The sequence below is a fragment of the Pteronotus mesoamericanus genome, unplaced genomic scaffold (assembly GCF_021234165.1).
Source record: "Pteronotus mesoamericanus isolate MK-2021 breed Mesoamerican mustached bat unplaced genomic scaffold, CSHL_Meso_final contig_94, whole genome shotgun sequence".
Lineage (NCBI taxonomy): Eukaryota > Metazoa > Chordata > Mammalia > Chiroptera > Mormoopidae > Pteronotus > Pteronotus mesoamericanus.
In genome coordinates, this window is record NW_026555285.1 from 5,953,577 (window position 1) to 5,970,415 (window position 16,839).

The window sequence follows — 16,839 nt, forward strand, 5'->3', positions numbered from 1 at the left end:
TTGGATTTTCCATTTTCATCAGATTCCCCAATGAGAAGAAAGGAAGTTCCAGATATATGGCCCCAGGGGACATATTCTAGCCATCTCCAGCCATTCATGCCACTCCAGCTGAGGACCCAGATTTCATGGAGCAGAAATGAGCCATTCCTGCTGTGCCTTACTCAAATTCCTAATCCACCAAATCACGAGCAAAGTAAAATGTTTATAGTTTTATGCCATTAATTTTAGGATGGTTTATCATGCACCAAAATATAACTGGAACATCTCTTGGATCTCTGACATCCATATGATGAAGTCATTTTAAACACTGGCTTCTCAGAACTTCATTTTTTAATTCTTGAACTACAGCTCATATTAAGATAATTCTCCACAATCTCTGTTGTCCTCCTACCAGAACTCCTGTCGTCCTAACTGGATCCAGGACTACCTGGTACAGTTGTGGAGGTCATGCACTGCATAAAGGAGTCAGGCTAAGGGATTGTTGGTGGCTGAAGCAGGTGCCTTTTTAATTTACATAAATGTGTTACCCTTATTGACACAGTCAGCCTCTCAAATATTTTAGCCCATCAGTTCTCTTTGCTGACATGTGGTTGCCTGTCCTGTGTAACTAATTCTACTTTTACTCCATTTTCTTTCTTTTTTTTCCTCTTTTTTTTCTGTTTCTTTTGCATCACTGATGCATTGAAGTACTCATTATGCCTATCCCAAGTCCTGGATCACTTTTTTCCTCTTTTCCAATTAAGAAAATCGTTTATTCTCTCTCACCCTCCCCCAATGTAAATAGCTTATTTCCTCAATTATATATAATATTTTTAAAATTAAATAATAAATAAAAGTATAAAGAAAGAAAAACAATCACCTGAAATCCCATTTCTGAGATAACTGTCATTAACATTTTGGTGACTTTTACATGTGTTTGTATATAAATAGGATTTTCTGGATCATCCTGTCTGCTTTCTCCAATGCTTTCCCTAGATGATAAATTAATAACCATCTAATTAGAGCCTACTACAGATTTAGTTGTCAGACATTGCCTGATTCTTGTGCTGCTTAGCAATATTTAAAAACCTGCCTCATTGCCTTCCTATCACATACCTGGTTAGCTGACACCTTTTCAGTTCTTCTCAAGCACTACCTACATTGCAGAAAATAGTGAGTCCTTCCTCAAGTCCCCTTTGCCTCAGTGGACTTCTGTCATAGCCCAGGCATCAAAACTGGACAAGAAGGAGCAAAGAGAAAGGAGACAAGTCAGGGCTACCTTGGAATAGAGAGTTGGAAAGCTTAGAAGACAGAAGCTGGGAAGGTGAAGCATATCAGCCCAAGATGGTATGTTCACTATAGCAAGGCCAAATCCAGATGCAAGGGCTAAAAAGTAAGATTGCAATAAAAACAAATTGTGTTAGACACCTGAGTATGGCTCCAACAAGGCTCTATTACAACCAGCCCCAGCTGCTCAAGTACTTAAAGGTGTAAATGTGACTCATGACAGGCTGGGTGGAGTTCTGGTTCTTGAGAACTGACCCCATGTGAATCCTTGGTCAGTTATTCCACTTACTCCACTTGTCTGACTGTGAGCCTTGAAACCACCTCTTGTCTGCATGAAGGCTAAGCTTCTACTGTTCTTTGTACCGTAGCTTGTCTATGAAATGTCTCTTCCAGACGTAGTTGCCCAGGCTGAGCTCTGCTCTGGTAAGTGGTTCTCTCAAAACATTCTTCCTGCTATTCCTAAAATGCTTGCCAAGCACTGACAAAAGATAATATACGTATTACTGCAAGCCATGTTGTAAGATGCAAGACAACCTATGTTTTAATGCTGCCATGTAAAAAAGAAAAAATCACCAAGTCCTTCGGTGTCCAGGTAAGACTTGAAAGGCCACTGGGATTACAAAGGGCAGTTGTGTACAGTAGTGGAGGGGATCTGAATGTCTAGTGTCTTTGTATGCAGACTTTCAAGCAATCTACTTGTTTTTAGCTATTTGTTCATCATCATAAAGATTTCTGTATTCCAATTCCTAAGCATTTCAGAGATTTTATGGAATAAATCAGATCATTCCTAGACTTCCCTCACTACTGATTTAGGATTGAATTTCCACAAATCCACTAGGTCGGTCATTGCTCATCCATATGCTTTAGAGTTTTCTAACTGTTTGTCTTCATGGGTATATGCTTACCTTTGAAATCTATTTATTCTTAATATTTTACTGTCATTTTCAAGGGTTTTGGGAAAAAATTGAGGGAAATATGTGCTCCGTTATCTTAAACCAGAAGTTAGCATAAAAGTATTTGCAAGGAGAGCAACAGAGAGAAACAAGATGGCAGAGCAGAGAGTGGAAGTCACGCTGACCTCCTTCCAGGACCAACCTGGAATTACAACTAAATTGGGGAGAAATCACCTGGAACAAACAACTGAACAATAGTGAGAGAGGAGCCTAGTACCCTTGAAGACAGAAGAATCGGCTTTAGTACAATCTAACTGGTAAGGAGTGTGATACAGACCTGATAAGGCAGGCAGGGCACCCATGGACAGCAGCACCAGAAGGATATTGAAATGGCCAGTTGGATCCCCCTGAGAAGAGCGAGGTCTAAACCAAAAGTGGGGATCTCTAGCCCACAGCACCCAAAAAGTACACAGAAAACAGCCAGCTGTGAAAAGCGGCAGGGTTGCTCTCTGCCAGAGACAGGCGGCTGGAGACGCAAGGAGCCTTCTAAAGGGCCAACACAAAATTTTTATTTGCAGCCACTTACCCTGGTCTCTGGCAAAGGCAGGGGCACAGTGGGCTAGAGACGCCTGAGGAGATACTGGGAAAGGAGGCTTTGGGGAGAGAACTGAGAAAGTAGCCAGCAGGACCTCGGTGCTGACTCATCCCCCATATGGCAGCAGCCATCTTACTCAGGTAGAGACCACTGCCCCTGAGTGGCACCAGCGTCAAAGGACTCAATAGCCCCGCCCTCAGGTGGGATTCCAGCCCATCCTGTGCTGTCTAAGCCTCCTGCTGAGTACAGAGTGGCAGCCACAGACAGTAGATTCCTGGCTAAAGGGGGCTCAGAAAGGTCTGGCGACACTTGAGGAGAGACTAGGGACGGAGGCTTTGGGGAGAGAAAAGAGAGAGTAGCTGGCAGGATCCCAGTGTGGACTCCTCCCCCATATGGAGCAGTGTGAAAGGACACAATAACACGGCCCCCAGGAGGGACTCCTCCCCCCGAACTGTCTAAGGCACCCTGCTGAGTGTGGAGTGAATAGATTAACAGCTGAAAGAGGCAGTCGCAGACAGTAGATTACTGGAGGTCTGAAACAGACTGCCTAAGGTCAAAAAGGGTCAACATCTGACATCAGCAGAGGCAGATCCAGAAAGTAAAAACAGCAGTCTCCAACCATAGAAGTTTACACCACAGTTAGGAAATCAAGACAGATCAATTTAAGAAGCAGAAGCAATAGAGAAGAATCTCACAAATAATGGGACGACAAAGAAATACGCCCCACTTTAAGAGAAAGAAGGAATCGCCACAAAGAGAACTAAATGAAATAGAGGCAAGTAAATGATCAGATATTGAGTTCCAAACAACAGTTATAAGGAAGCTCAATGAGCTCAGTGAGCTCAGAGAGAATTACAAAAATCTACAGGGAAACTACAAGGAAATTACTGCAAACTATATCTGCATGAAAAAGGACATAGACACTATCAATAAGAGACAAGAGAAAATGAAGAATACCATTTCTGAATTGAAAAACACAGTAGAAGGAACCAAAAGCAGGTGAGATGAAGCAGAAGATTGAATCAGTGAGCTGGAGGATAAGGTAGGAAAAGGCTCCCAGAAAGAGCAAGAAAATGAAAAAAGACTCAAAAAGGATGAAGAGGCATTTAGAGAAATGCAGGACAACCTGGAATGTAATAGTATCTGTGTAATAGGGATACCAGAAGGAGAAGAAGAGGAGGAAGAGATAGAGAACCTGTTTGAAAAAGTAATGATGGAAAACTCCCCTAATTGGAGGAGAGAAAAAAAAAGTCACACAAGTCCAGGAAGCACACAGGGTCCCATTCCAGAGGAACCCAATAAGGCCCACTCCAAGACACATCATCATTAAAATGGTCAATAGCAAAGACAAACAGAATCCTAAAAGAAGCAAGGGATAAAGAGGTAGACACATATAAGGGAGCCCCAGTAAAGCTAGCAGCTGACTTCTCAATAGAAACAGTACAAGCCAGAAGGGAATGGCAAGAAATATTCCAAGTAATGAAAAAAGCAAAGGCCTGCAACCAAGACTGATCTACCAAGCAAGGCTCTCAATTAAAATGGATGGAAAAATAAGGAGTTTTCCACACAAAAGATCTACAAGAATACAAAAGGCTAAAAGAATACACCTCCTCCAAACCGGCGCTGAAAAATATGCTAAAGGGACTGCTTGAAGAAGAAGAAAAAGAGTCTATGAATACCCAGTTCCTTTCAGAGTTGCCAATACTTGATATTACCAATATTTTTACTACTTATTAATCTGATTGTGAAAATGATGTGTTATTTTAATTGTTACTTTATTATTTGTTGAAATTAAACCTGTTTCTGTATATTTCTTGCCTATTTCTATTATTTTTAAAGAGCTTTACATGACTTTTTGGTATTCTTTATCCCTTTTTTGACTAAATGTTTGTATAATTTGTTCCCTAAAAAAAAAACCCAACAATTATTAAACCTTTCTTAGATGTGTGGCAAATACTTTCTTTTTCTATTACTTGTCCTTTAGTTTTTTTTAATATGTATATTACTATTACTATACAGTCTTAAATGTTTAATATCATCATCTTGTCAATATTTTACTTTAAAGCTTCTGGGTTTGAATATTTTACCTCAGGGTAAGAAAAATATTTTGTATTTTCTCCTAAAACTCCTTAGATTTTACATATTGGTTTTTAACTCACCTGGATATTTTTTGTATAACGTGTGAAATAGGGCGTTATATTTGTTTTATTTCAAGTAATAGTGGTCCATGCACCTTATTTGCTTAATAAGCCTTATTTTTCCCATTGATTTGTAATATCAATTTAATCATATATTACATTGTTAGACATATACATTTGTTTCTAGAATGCTAATTTTATTTCATTGATTTACCTGGTATTTCTGTGCTGATGTCATGTTGGTTTAATTGCTGAGACTTTATAATGGATTTAAATTGTTTAATATTTTATAATGGATTTTGGCATTTTAATAAATAAATAAATAAAATCTACATTTAAAATTTAAAAAAAGAAGGAAAGAGCTTCTACCTTTTGCGACAACATGGATGGAACCGGAGAATATTAAGCTAAGTGAAATAAGCCAGTCGGTGAAAGACAAATATCATATGATCTCTCCTATAAGTGGAATTGATTCAACAAAATAAACTAATGAACAAAATAAACCACAGGCAAGGAAACATGGAGCAGACTGAAAGCGACCTGAGGGGATGTGGAATGAGGACAATAGTGGAAAGAAGGGGAAGGGACTAAACAAGAACGTGTATGAATGACCCACGGACATAGACAGAATGGGAATTGACTGTGGAAGAGAGGGGTGGGGTGGGATGGATGGAGGAGGGCAAAGGGTGGGGAGAATTGAGACAACTTAATAGAATAAACATGATTTAAAAATAAAAAATTAAAAACAATGTAACAGATATTCTGTGAAATCTCATCATAAATTCAAATTAATGTAAAGGGAAATAATTTCTAAAGATATTTGGAATATATATCCAAGAGCTAAATGTAACATTGGAAATGAATGGACTCAGAGATTTAGGTGGTAATGTCCTCTTTCTTCCTCCATAAAGGGTCACAGTTTTTGAGGGAAAGGGTTTTTATTCTCTTTAGAGAGTCAATCAGAGAGTTTCTGATTTGGGAGTTACCAGGCACAGTTTATGTTTGGGGTACTACAATGAAATCATGGGGTTAAGAAAAATCCTGCAGCTTTCTTATCTCACTGGTAGCCAGGATATCTTTTTAGTGAAGAGACCATAAGAACCTTTTAAAGAAATCAGACTAGCCCAAGAGGAAAACCTAAATATACAGGCAACAGAGGCTCCCTGTGCCAGTTCCAGATCTCCATAGAAACAGAATCAATAGGATATATGTATACTTATATTAAGAAATTTATTTTAAGGAATTGGCTTATGCAATTGTGGTGGCCAGAAAGCCCAAAATCTGTTGAGCAGACCAGCAGGATAGAAACTCAGGCAAGAGCTGATGTTGTAGTCCTCACTGAAATCTGTAGGACAGGCCAAAAGACTGGAAACTGAGTCAGGATTCCTTTGTTACAGTCTTTTATCTGGGAAACCTGTTTTTTTTGTTGTTAAGGCCTTCAGTTGATTGGGTGAGGCCCATCCATTTAATTAAGGATAATCCTCTTTATAGTCAATTGATTGTAGATATTAATCACATGCATAAAATACTTTCATACTAATGTCTAGGGTAATGTTTGATCAAACAATGGGGCACCATAGCCTAGCCAACTTGGCACATAAAATTTAATCTTCACACTCCTTATTGAAACTGCTCAACTAGATCACCCCAACACTAAGACTCACCATCAAGAATGCTCAGTCATGGTCACCTTTTTAAATGCCCAATGCTAAAGAAAGAACAGTTAACCAAGTATTAGTAGATATCTGAAGAAAGTCACTTGGAGTAAACAGAAACAATTCAGGAAAAAGAAAATAACAAAAAACTACTATCGATATTCTCAGGGAGATAAGAGATGATAATTCAATTATTAAACAAGAAAGAAACTATTGGGGAATAAAGGACTCAGAGAACAAAAAGCAGCTCTTAGAAATTATAAAAATCATAACAATAGCAAACTTGGTAAGAGGGTTTATGAGATAAAAATGAGAATATCCCCAAGAAAGCAAACAAAACAGCAAAGGGATGGAAAATAGACAAGGACAAAAGAAAAGAGGTCAGTTTAGGAGGATTGACATCTGAACTGGGTTTCCAGAGAGAGCAGAGAAAGCAAAAGAGGGAAAACTATCAAAGAAATAACTCAAAAAAAATTTCTGAGCATTAAAGGTCATGAGTTTCCAGACTGAAAAGGCTTACCAAGTTTCCAGACCAGTAGATAAATATATATCCACACCAAGCTACTTCATCATGAAACTTAAGAAAACAAAGAGAGTAAGGCTTTGGGTGAGTGGGAGGGATAGATTACATACAAATGATCCAGAGTCAGACTGACTTTAGGTTTCTCAACATCATTAGAAGACACTGGAACAACATCTTCAAAGCTTGAAGTAAAAAAATATTTTAACCAAATCTAGGAAATTTAAGGGTAGAAGAAGGTTGTTCTCAGAAATGAAGTTCTCCAAAAATTCACTTCCCAAACATTTTTTCTCAGCAAGTAGAGGAAGATGCATTCTTAAAAAAAAAAATAAATAGAAGTGTGATTGCTGGGGGGAGGGAATTATAAGGGGACTAAAAGGTAATATAAAAAAATACAATGAAGATTAAATATTTTTAAAAAGGAAGTAATAGGGAAAAAAAGGAGGATGTGAAATTTAGGAATCAAGGGATCAAATGAAAAAGAGAAGCAAAGGAAATACTTAGCAAGATGGTAAAGAGAGATCCCAGGACAGAGCTGCATTAGACAGAGAAAAAGGTCAGAGGGTTTTGGGAGACATGTCTCCAAGAATATGAAATTAAGAGGGCACCTGGCATATTTGAACATATTGAGTGGAAAGTTATACCTCTTGGGGACAGGTTGGAGACAGAAAACTAAGCATATATAAACAACAACAAGCCCTGGCTTGTGCGGCTCAGTTGGTTGGAGAGTCATCCCATGGACTGTAGGTTCTCTGGTTCAATTCCCGGTAGGGGAACATGCCTTGAATGCTGCTTTGGCCCTGGCTGAATCATGTGAAGAAGGCAACTGCTGGATATTTCTCACATCAATGTTTCTCTCCCTCCCTTTCCCTCACTCTAAAATCAATGAGCATGTCCTCAAGTGAAAGTAAAACAAACAACAACAAAGCCCAAGACCACAAGAAAATTAGTAAAGCCATGAAAAGCAAAAAGCTATTGAAGAAAAATAATACTGCCAGTTAGTACTACTTGGCTCAGGTACGAATATTACTTACTCAGTCAAAATAATGTAAATAATGAATATTGTTTAAAAAAATTATGTATTTATATAGAGACTATATATTTGTGGTGCAGACAAGGAAGTGGAGAAAAAAAGAGTCCTAATCATGTGTAATAGATGCAGTAATACAGAAAATATATGTGTATTATATATATACATATTACTATATATATATAGTAATACAGAAAAATCAAGAAACAGCAGTCCAGTAATGTTATTTAAAGAGTTAGAGGTAAATTACAGTTAAAAAAAAGAGAGTTAAAAGAGTTTGTCTTTGGCTCACACTGCCTGGGTAGCTCAGTTGGTTAGAGCATCGTCCCCATAGGCCAAGGTGGTGGGTTTAATCCCTGGTCAGGGGCACACATGAGAATCAACCAATGAATGTATCAATAAGTAGAACAACAAATTGATGTTTCTCTCCTTTCTCTCTCATCCCCCTTCCTATCTCTCTAAAATTAGTAAGTTAAAAAAATTATTTTTAAAAAGCGGGTTTGTCTTTAGGAAGGAAAAATAAATGGTAGAGACAGGAAGAGGATGGCTGTTATTCATGAGCTTTGTAAAACTGTTTCATCCTTCTTGCACACATAATTTTGATAAAAATTGAAACTAAAAACCAAAAAACCCAGCTTCTCAAACTGGTAAGATAAAATCCAGACTCCTGGGCAGTCTAAGAATTAGGCTTATGGAGTCTGAATGATCTGTGTTTTAATATCAGCTTTGCTGCTTACCAATTATGTAACCCTGGGCAAGTTATCTAAGTTGTCTAAACTCTGTGAGGAGGGGATAATATTTCTCATGTTAATGGTAAATACTAACTGATTCACAGGCCTGGTTGTGAACAATGAATAAAATAACCTATGTAAAGTATACACATTATGCTTGATACAAATCAGTTATGTATAAACTTTCGCTAATTTTTTTGCTGTTATCAGGCTGACATTCGATGTTCTTTGTAATCTCTCCAATCTGCTTTTCCAGCCTCATGTCTTATTATCTCCTAGGCAAACTCTAAGTTTGTGCCAGACAGTTCTCATTCTTTCTGAAATATACCATGTTCTTTCTTACCTCCCTGCTTTTTGTTCCTGATGCAATTGTTTTCCTATCCACAAACCTGTTTTAATTGAAATAACAATTAAAATGAAACAAATGTAATATTACACTCTGTAAATACCTGGGAAATATTTGCATTCATAGGATCAAAATCCAAGATGTAAATATTTCCTCTATGAGCTAAAAGCTGAAAGGAAGAGTTCCATTTTTGCTCAAGATATGTTAATCTTGCCATTATTCAAGGTTGCCATGGTTTCTGTTTGGTGCTTCCAGGACTTCTTCAGCTTATGCCACTATATCTGAACAAGTGGAAATAACCCCATTTGATTGAGACAGGGAGGGTAAGATTCATGTGAGACAGGTCAAGACTGGAAATAGAAATATAAGCCAAGATTTTTGTGTCCGTTACAAACTGAGCCTGGCTGCTTCTGACACTGCCTATTGCCAACTGCATTATTTTTTTCCCCAAGGAATCAGGGAGCAATTTATTTTGTAAACCAGAGAGATACGCTTTTATCTTTTCCCTTCCTGTGGCATAATTTAAATAAAAAAAGTAGTAACCATTTGCTTGTAATTTTTAAAAATAAAATCTTTGATTTCGTAAGTAATTTGTTAAAGCCAATTAGCGAGAGACTTCATTACATTATGAAATAAGTCCTAGTCTAAAAAATAAAGATTAAACCAATAAAAATCAATGTACTTAACTTTGACACACCACACTCTTCAGTGAACTTCACAATCATTTTCAAATTCACATACATAGAACAGTCCTTTGAACAGAAATGAAAATCTTGTTTTTATGAGATTCACTAACCTATCTCTGATGACATTTATGTCTCATGGTCTTTCTTTATTTGAAATCTTCAATTGAGGATATATGTTTATTGATTTTAAAGAGAGATGAAGTCTGGGAGAGAGAGAGAGACAGAGACAAATATAGATGTGGTAGAGAAACATCTATTGGTAGTCTCCTGTGCGTGCCCTGACCAAGAATTGAACCTGAAGCCTTTTGGTGTATGACATGACACTTCAACTGAGCCACCTGGCCAGGGCTCTCATGGTATTTTCTTGGTTCTTATCTAGATTCTTAGAGACTTTTGGTCTCTGCAGGATACAGGAAATAAATAGTAATATGGGAATAGTATTAATTGCTCTTGATTGCTTAAAATGGTCACAAGAGTTCATAATTTTATAATTTTATAAATCATTTTATAAGGTTTTCTTTAATAGATTTAAAGTAAGGGGAGGGATATTATCTTCCTTCTAACCATCATTCTAAGTTTAATTCAGATAGACTATTCAGAATCTTATGCAAATTCAACACCATTATCCTTGCCATCAATATTTTGTTGATATTTGCTGATGCTTTATAAACGTCCCTAAAGCATGTGATAATAAATCAGTTCTATAAGGTATACATCTGTATGGACTAGCAGTATTCTTTTTCCTCATAGAGTGAATAATTTAAGAAAAGTTGTTTCATATGAGCTATATTAATTTTTAAACTAACAACAATAAAGTGAGAGATGAGAACATTGTAATGCAAAATAGAACACTTAAAAACTTCATGTTAGGGTTTAAAAACCCCTATTCTCTTGGCTTAAAGGAGAGATAGAGTAGAAAACATTTATGTGAGCAAAGGACCTCTGAAAATTACACTTGCATTTCTACCTCAGTCCTGTTTCTGTGCTCTCCCTCCCGAGCCAAATAGTATTGCTTAGGATACTCTGGGAACAATTAGAGCACAGTTTAATCTCTATTTTAAATAATTTCCTATAAATTTAGTATTAGCCTATGATTGCCCTTAATTTCTAATTACTTACTTGCTTATTAATACCTTTGTTAACTTAAAAGTATGTGCCTGCTTAAATCTCATGGCAGCAAAGTCTTGGATAGTAGACAAAAATAAGCTGTCAATGAAAAGTTGCCAGCTGTAGGTTGGAACTCTTCTTAAAATAAGGTCAAATCCAAGAAAAGGACCCATCAACTAAGTTCCCAAGACCCTATAGTATGTAGTGGATACCAATGATTAAACACAAAAGTAATAGCAAATATGAACCTTTCATAGTTCAGAAATTTCATCTAATAATGGCATCCTTTGGTTCAATACTACAACTTCAAATACAATGGTTGCCAACTCTTCAATTAACAGATTGAAGAATATTGTCGAAAAATTGGCAATCGTCAAGCAGTAATCTCACTAATGGATAGTATATTTGATAAATTAATTCTGAGGTATAACTTCTGTGTGGAGTGGAAAACAATTAGAAAGTCAAAGAGAAAACAAAAAATGAAAAGACAGTATCACAAGGTACAAATTTCAAAGATATGGCTTATAGCCTCTTAGAGGAGAGGACAAGAAGAAATAGGCATTTCCAAAAATGTGGTAGGTAACCCAACATGCCTCAAGTGTCTGAGTGGCATGAAATACTGCCTTGTGCAAGCACATGCCATGAGTGCAAAAGCTATTTGTTCATGATGATTTTACTGCTGTCTATGCAGGACTCATTCAATTACATTTGATGTCCCTGTACTTTTTCTGTAGCAGCATCTATAGAATGTTTAGTTTGGGTTTCACAGAACAACAGCCTAATGGCCAACCAGGGCCTCAAACCACTTCCCACCCAGTAGTACCCCGGGATACCTATTCCTGATTGCAGTTGATAACTGATCATTAGGTTTAATATTTCCTTATTTCTTTACTTTTCTTATTCAACTTTTTTTCTCTCTTTTAACTGCTGGTAATATACACATTGGGTAATACAGTTTACACATTATTTCTGGTTTAGTATTCCTCATTTATAACTTTTAGACTTTAATTAAACCTAGTTTCCTGAGGGCCTACAAGGAAACACTGTTTTTTGTTTTTCTGTTTGTTTGCTTTGTTTTGGGTTTTTCTTGTTTTGTTTTGTTTTGTTTTGTTTTCCTACAGAAGGGAATGATGAAAATGAAAGCATGACTATAGACAGTAATAGTGGAAAGGAATAACAAAAAAGAAACTCTTCTGACTTATTCTGAACTTAGACACTTTTCTGTCTTTCCTCACACTTAAATTTACACTATTAAGCATTTTGGGGGAAATCTGTTTCCTTGAGGGGGTTGAGAGGTATTTTATTCTAATTCATAATATGAGAAAAAATTCTCATTAATTGATTTCTTATAGGTGTAACATTACATATCAATTAAAATACAAAAATATAAGAAAAAGTCCACTTTCAGCTTACTTGATTAGACAAAAATGGTATTTTATTAATTATTAAATTAAAGGTGTTATTTTTATTTTTAGACAAAATTCATTCACAAATAAACCAAAATAATTCTAATTTGACCCATTGGCTTTTAAGATTTATAATTAATAATCTTTCTCATAGAATTTTTATTGAGACAATTTAAAATATAACCAATTTGCCTTTAAAGCCACACATAAATGGACATAAAACAGTTAAAAACAAAACCTCAGCCTCTGGTTAATTTTAGCTACATTTACTGAGGCCAAAGAGTACATTTGTTCGTGATATACAAAGAAATAACAATATAAAACATTTTTGGGGAAAATGAAGTAGATCCTTGAGGAAGATTTATCCTTTCTTCCAAATTTCATAGCAAGGCAAAGGGAATTTTACTTTTAAAGACAGATGTTGTAGACCTGTTTTTGCAGAGAAGACAAAAGAAATTCTCTCCTTGAGGTGTAGTGTACACAAATCTTTTTAACAGCTAATAGGAACAGAAACAAGACACAGAAATCAAATTAATGAAGACACTGTCATCTAAAATTTGTTTTTTTTAATGACTTCAGACAAAGAAATTAAAGCAATGACAAGGTTCCACAGATGACACATCAGACAGAACACATTCTAGCATGAGCCAGTTTGGAATGGATGGAGGAGCAGGAATGGTACAAGAGCAAAGGAAGCAAGGATAAGGGCAAGGCCAGGTGAGAAAGTTTCATGTCAGCAGTGCCTCGTGTAGTGTAGTGTTCATTCTGGTCGACACCTCACTACTCGTTCCACCCACCAGATGAACAATCTAGACTCTTTGTGGTAATCCCCTTTACCTTGCCAGTGAATTTAGGAATGGGCATGTGACCTAGTAAGAAAAAGTCTGGACGCAGGTGGAATTGGAGGGTTGTCTATCAAAGATAGCTTTCTTATGAAAGATAAAAAGAGATGAACTTCCTTCTTTCATTGGGAATATACTCATCCAAAACTATACTATGAAGTTGGCAGAGAGGATGAATGGAAGGAACTTCAGTATTTTGATGACATTTCTGAATTATTAAATCATCCAAGCTTGAATCCTGCCCTACCTCTGTACTTACATTCATGTGAAATAATGTTTCCTTGTGTTTAAACTAATTTAAATCAAGATTTTTCTGTTAACCAAGTATTTTCTTATGTTTTTCAAATTCTAAGTATATTTTATTTTTATTTTTAAAGTATATTTTATTGATTATGCTATTAGAGTTTGTCCCATTTTTTTTCCCCTTCATTCCCCTCTGCCCTGCAACCCCTCCCTCCAAACCCCTCCTCCCCTGTGATTATATAGTTTCTTATCAAATTTGGTATTTTAATAATAAATTAGGGTGGAACCTTCATTTCAGTCACATTATCAGCAGGCTCCTTTTCCTTTTTTTTAAAGTATATTTTATTGATTATGCTATTACAATTATCCCATTTTTTTCTCCCCTTAATTCCCCTCCACCCTGCATCCTACCTCCCATCAGCATTCCCCTGCCCTTAATTCATGTCCATGGGTCATACATGTAAGTTCTTTGGCTTCTCCATTTCCTATACTTTTCTTAACCTCCCCTTAGCTATTTTGTGCCTATCATTTATGCTTCTTATTCCCTGTACCTTTTCCCCCATTCTCCCATCTCCCCCTCCCCACTGATAACCCTCCCTGTGGTCTCCATTTCTGAGATTCTGTTCTTGTTCTAGTTGTTTGCTTAGTTTGTTTTTGTTTTTGTTTTTAGGTTCAGTTGTTGAAAGTTGTGAGTTTGTTGTCATTTTACTGTTCATAGTTTTTGATCTTCATCTTTTTCTTAGATATGTCCCTTTGATGGGTTTGGTGATGATGAATGCCTTTAACTTTACCTTATCTGGGAAGCACTTTATCTCCCCTTCCATTCTAAATGGAAGAGTAATCTTGGAGGTAGATCCTTGCCTTTCATGACTTTGAATATTTCTTGCCAGCCCCTTCTTGCCCGCTAGGTTTCTTTTGAGAAATCAGCTGATAGTCTTATGGGAACTCCATTGTAGGTAACTATCTCCTTTTCTCTTGCTGCTTTTAAGATTCTCTCTTTATCTTTAATCTTGGGTAATAGAATTATGATGTGCCTTGGTATGTGCTTCCTTGGGTCCAGCTTCTTTGGGACTCTCTGAGCATCCTGGACTTCCTAGAAATATATTTCCTTGGCCAGAATGGGGAAGTTCTCCTTCATTATTTTTTCAGAAAGTTTTCTATTTCTTGCTCTTCCTCATCTCCTCTGGCACCCCTATGATTTGGATGTTGGAATGTTTAAAGTTGTCCCAGAGGGTCCTAAGCCTCTCTTCATTTTTTTGAATTCTTGTATCTTCATTCTGTTCTAGTTGAATGTTTATATTTTCCTTCTGTTCTAAATCTTTGATTTGAGTCCCAGTTTCCTTCCCTTCATTCTTGGTTTCTTGTATATTTTTCTTTATTTCACTTTGCATAGACTTCACTTCTTCCTTCATTTTTTGACTGTACTAGGTCATTTCTGTGAGCATCCTGATTACCAGTGTTTTGAACTCTGCATCTGATAGGTTGTCTATCTCCTCATCATATAGTCATTTAGTTCTTTTTCCAGAATTTTAATCTATTCTTTCATCTGAGCCATATTTCTTCATCTTGGTGCACCTGCTATATTGTAAGGGGCAGAACCTTAGGTATTCATTGAGGCAGGACAACCCACTTCACTGTGTTGTGGCACTGTCTGTGGGGGAGGGGTTGGAGAGGGAACAACACCACTTGCTTGGCTCTCACCCACTTTCAGTCACTTCCCTCACTTCCCACAAATAGATTGTGCCCTTTCAGGTGCTGACTCCTGGGTGGGTGGGCTTGTGTACATATTAGGATCCTGTGGGACCCTCCAACAGACTCTCCTGTGAGACTGGGAGTTTTTCCCTCTGCTGCAACTCCCACAGATTTTTACAGCCAAAGGTTTTGAGGCTTTAGTTTGGGGCCTGGAAACTTGGGTTGGGTGGTCTGTCTCATTCCCCTGTTGTTCTTCCTGGCTTATCCACACACAAATGTCTGGGTCTGCCAGCTACCTCTTTGTCACATATCCTTGTGGCCCCAGCTTCACATCTCTGCCCCTCCTACTAGTCTGGATGAATGTTTCTTTAACTCCTTGGTTGTTGGACTTCCATACAGCTCAGTTATCTGGAAGTTCTGAACACCAAGAATTTTCTAATTGATATAATTAATTAGGAAGATTGAGTATTTCACACATTCTTGCATGACTATATTTTAATTATGGTTTCCATAATGAATATTTATGCTTAAGTTGACTGAGCCTAGTTCATTCTATAATGTGGGTTCTCTTTTCAATTCTCAGTGATCTTGAGTCCTAACTCAAGGATCTCTTGACCCAAGAACAAAGCAGGCCCCCATAGTGGCTGGGGTGGACTCTGCTATACCCACTGCTCAGCCACTGCTGGAGCAGGAGTCAGAGCACTGGTCATGATCTTCAGGGGACACCACTGGCCCTGACCATGACTTAGCCTATCTCACAGTTGGGGCATGGTCCTCATGGAATGCTGGTGGAAGTGCTACTGGCTGGGGAGGGCTGGAAGCCACACCTGCACTGTGTCTACAAGCTAGTGGAAGACATGATAAACTTGCCCAAAGAGAAGCTGGAGCTCGTCTTCACCCAGTAGGTAGAGGAATTGGAGTCCAAGGTGACCAGGTTTCAGTGCAGAAATCTATGGGTTATAATTGACTACTTCCTCAATGACTGGCTTTATATTCATCCCCTGAAAACAAGAAGTTGTTCGAAGAGGAGAAATTGCTAAGACAAGAAGGAAAATTAGAGGAGATCCAGACCAAGGCAGGTGAGGTGACAATGAAATTTCTGAGTTCTCACCTGGAGGTGGAGATGAAGAGCAATGTCAAATGGGAGATGAACCCTGAAATAGTTGCCCACCATTCCTGAAAATGTTGGTATTGTGGTTGCCCCACATGCATTAAAGTTACCAGAAGAGCCCATCACATGGTGGGGTGACTCTTGGTATGAGGTGATGGTAAAAGGGCTTGACGCTGTGAGGGTACCTTTGTCTATGATGAACTTTGAGAAGCCAAAGGCCAAAAGATGTAAGTACTGGTTATCCAAGCAAGTTGCAAGGGAATGGTCCCCATCAGCTCTCAGACAATCTGAACCTACTTTCTCTCAAAAGGCATGTCATAGAATCTGAGGCACAGTGAAGCAAAGATGGACCAGCTCTGGTCAAATATGGAATTTTAGTGAGCATATGGGGACATCAGACTAAGTTGCATATACATGTTGAATTCTCCATATTCACCATCAGCATCTTTTTTTTTAACATTTTAATTGTATTTTTCCATTACTAGTTAGTCTCCTTTACCCCCTCCCCACCCCTTCCTCTGCAAGCACCACACTGTTGTCCATGTCCATGACTCATTTTCCCTTTTTCTCAATCCCTC

The 16,839-nt window shown here is 37.6% G+C and overlaps 1 pseudogene; it reads left to right on the forward strand.

The window, feature by feature from the left end:
• The first annotated feature begins 13,034 nt into the window (after positions 1-13,034).
• Positions 13,035-16,589, forward strand: LOC129081017 (39S ribosomal protein L9, mitochondrial-like; annotated as a pseudogene).
• The last annotated feature ends 250 nt before the right edge of the window (positions 16,590-16,839 follow it).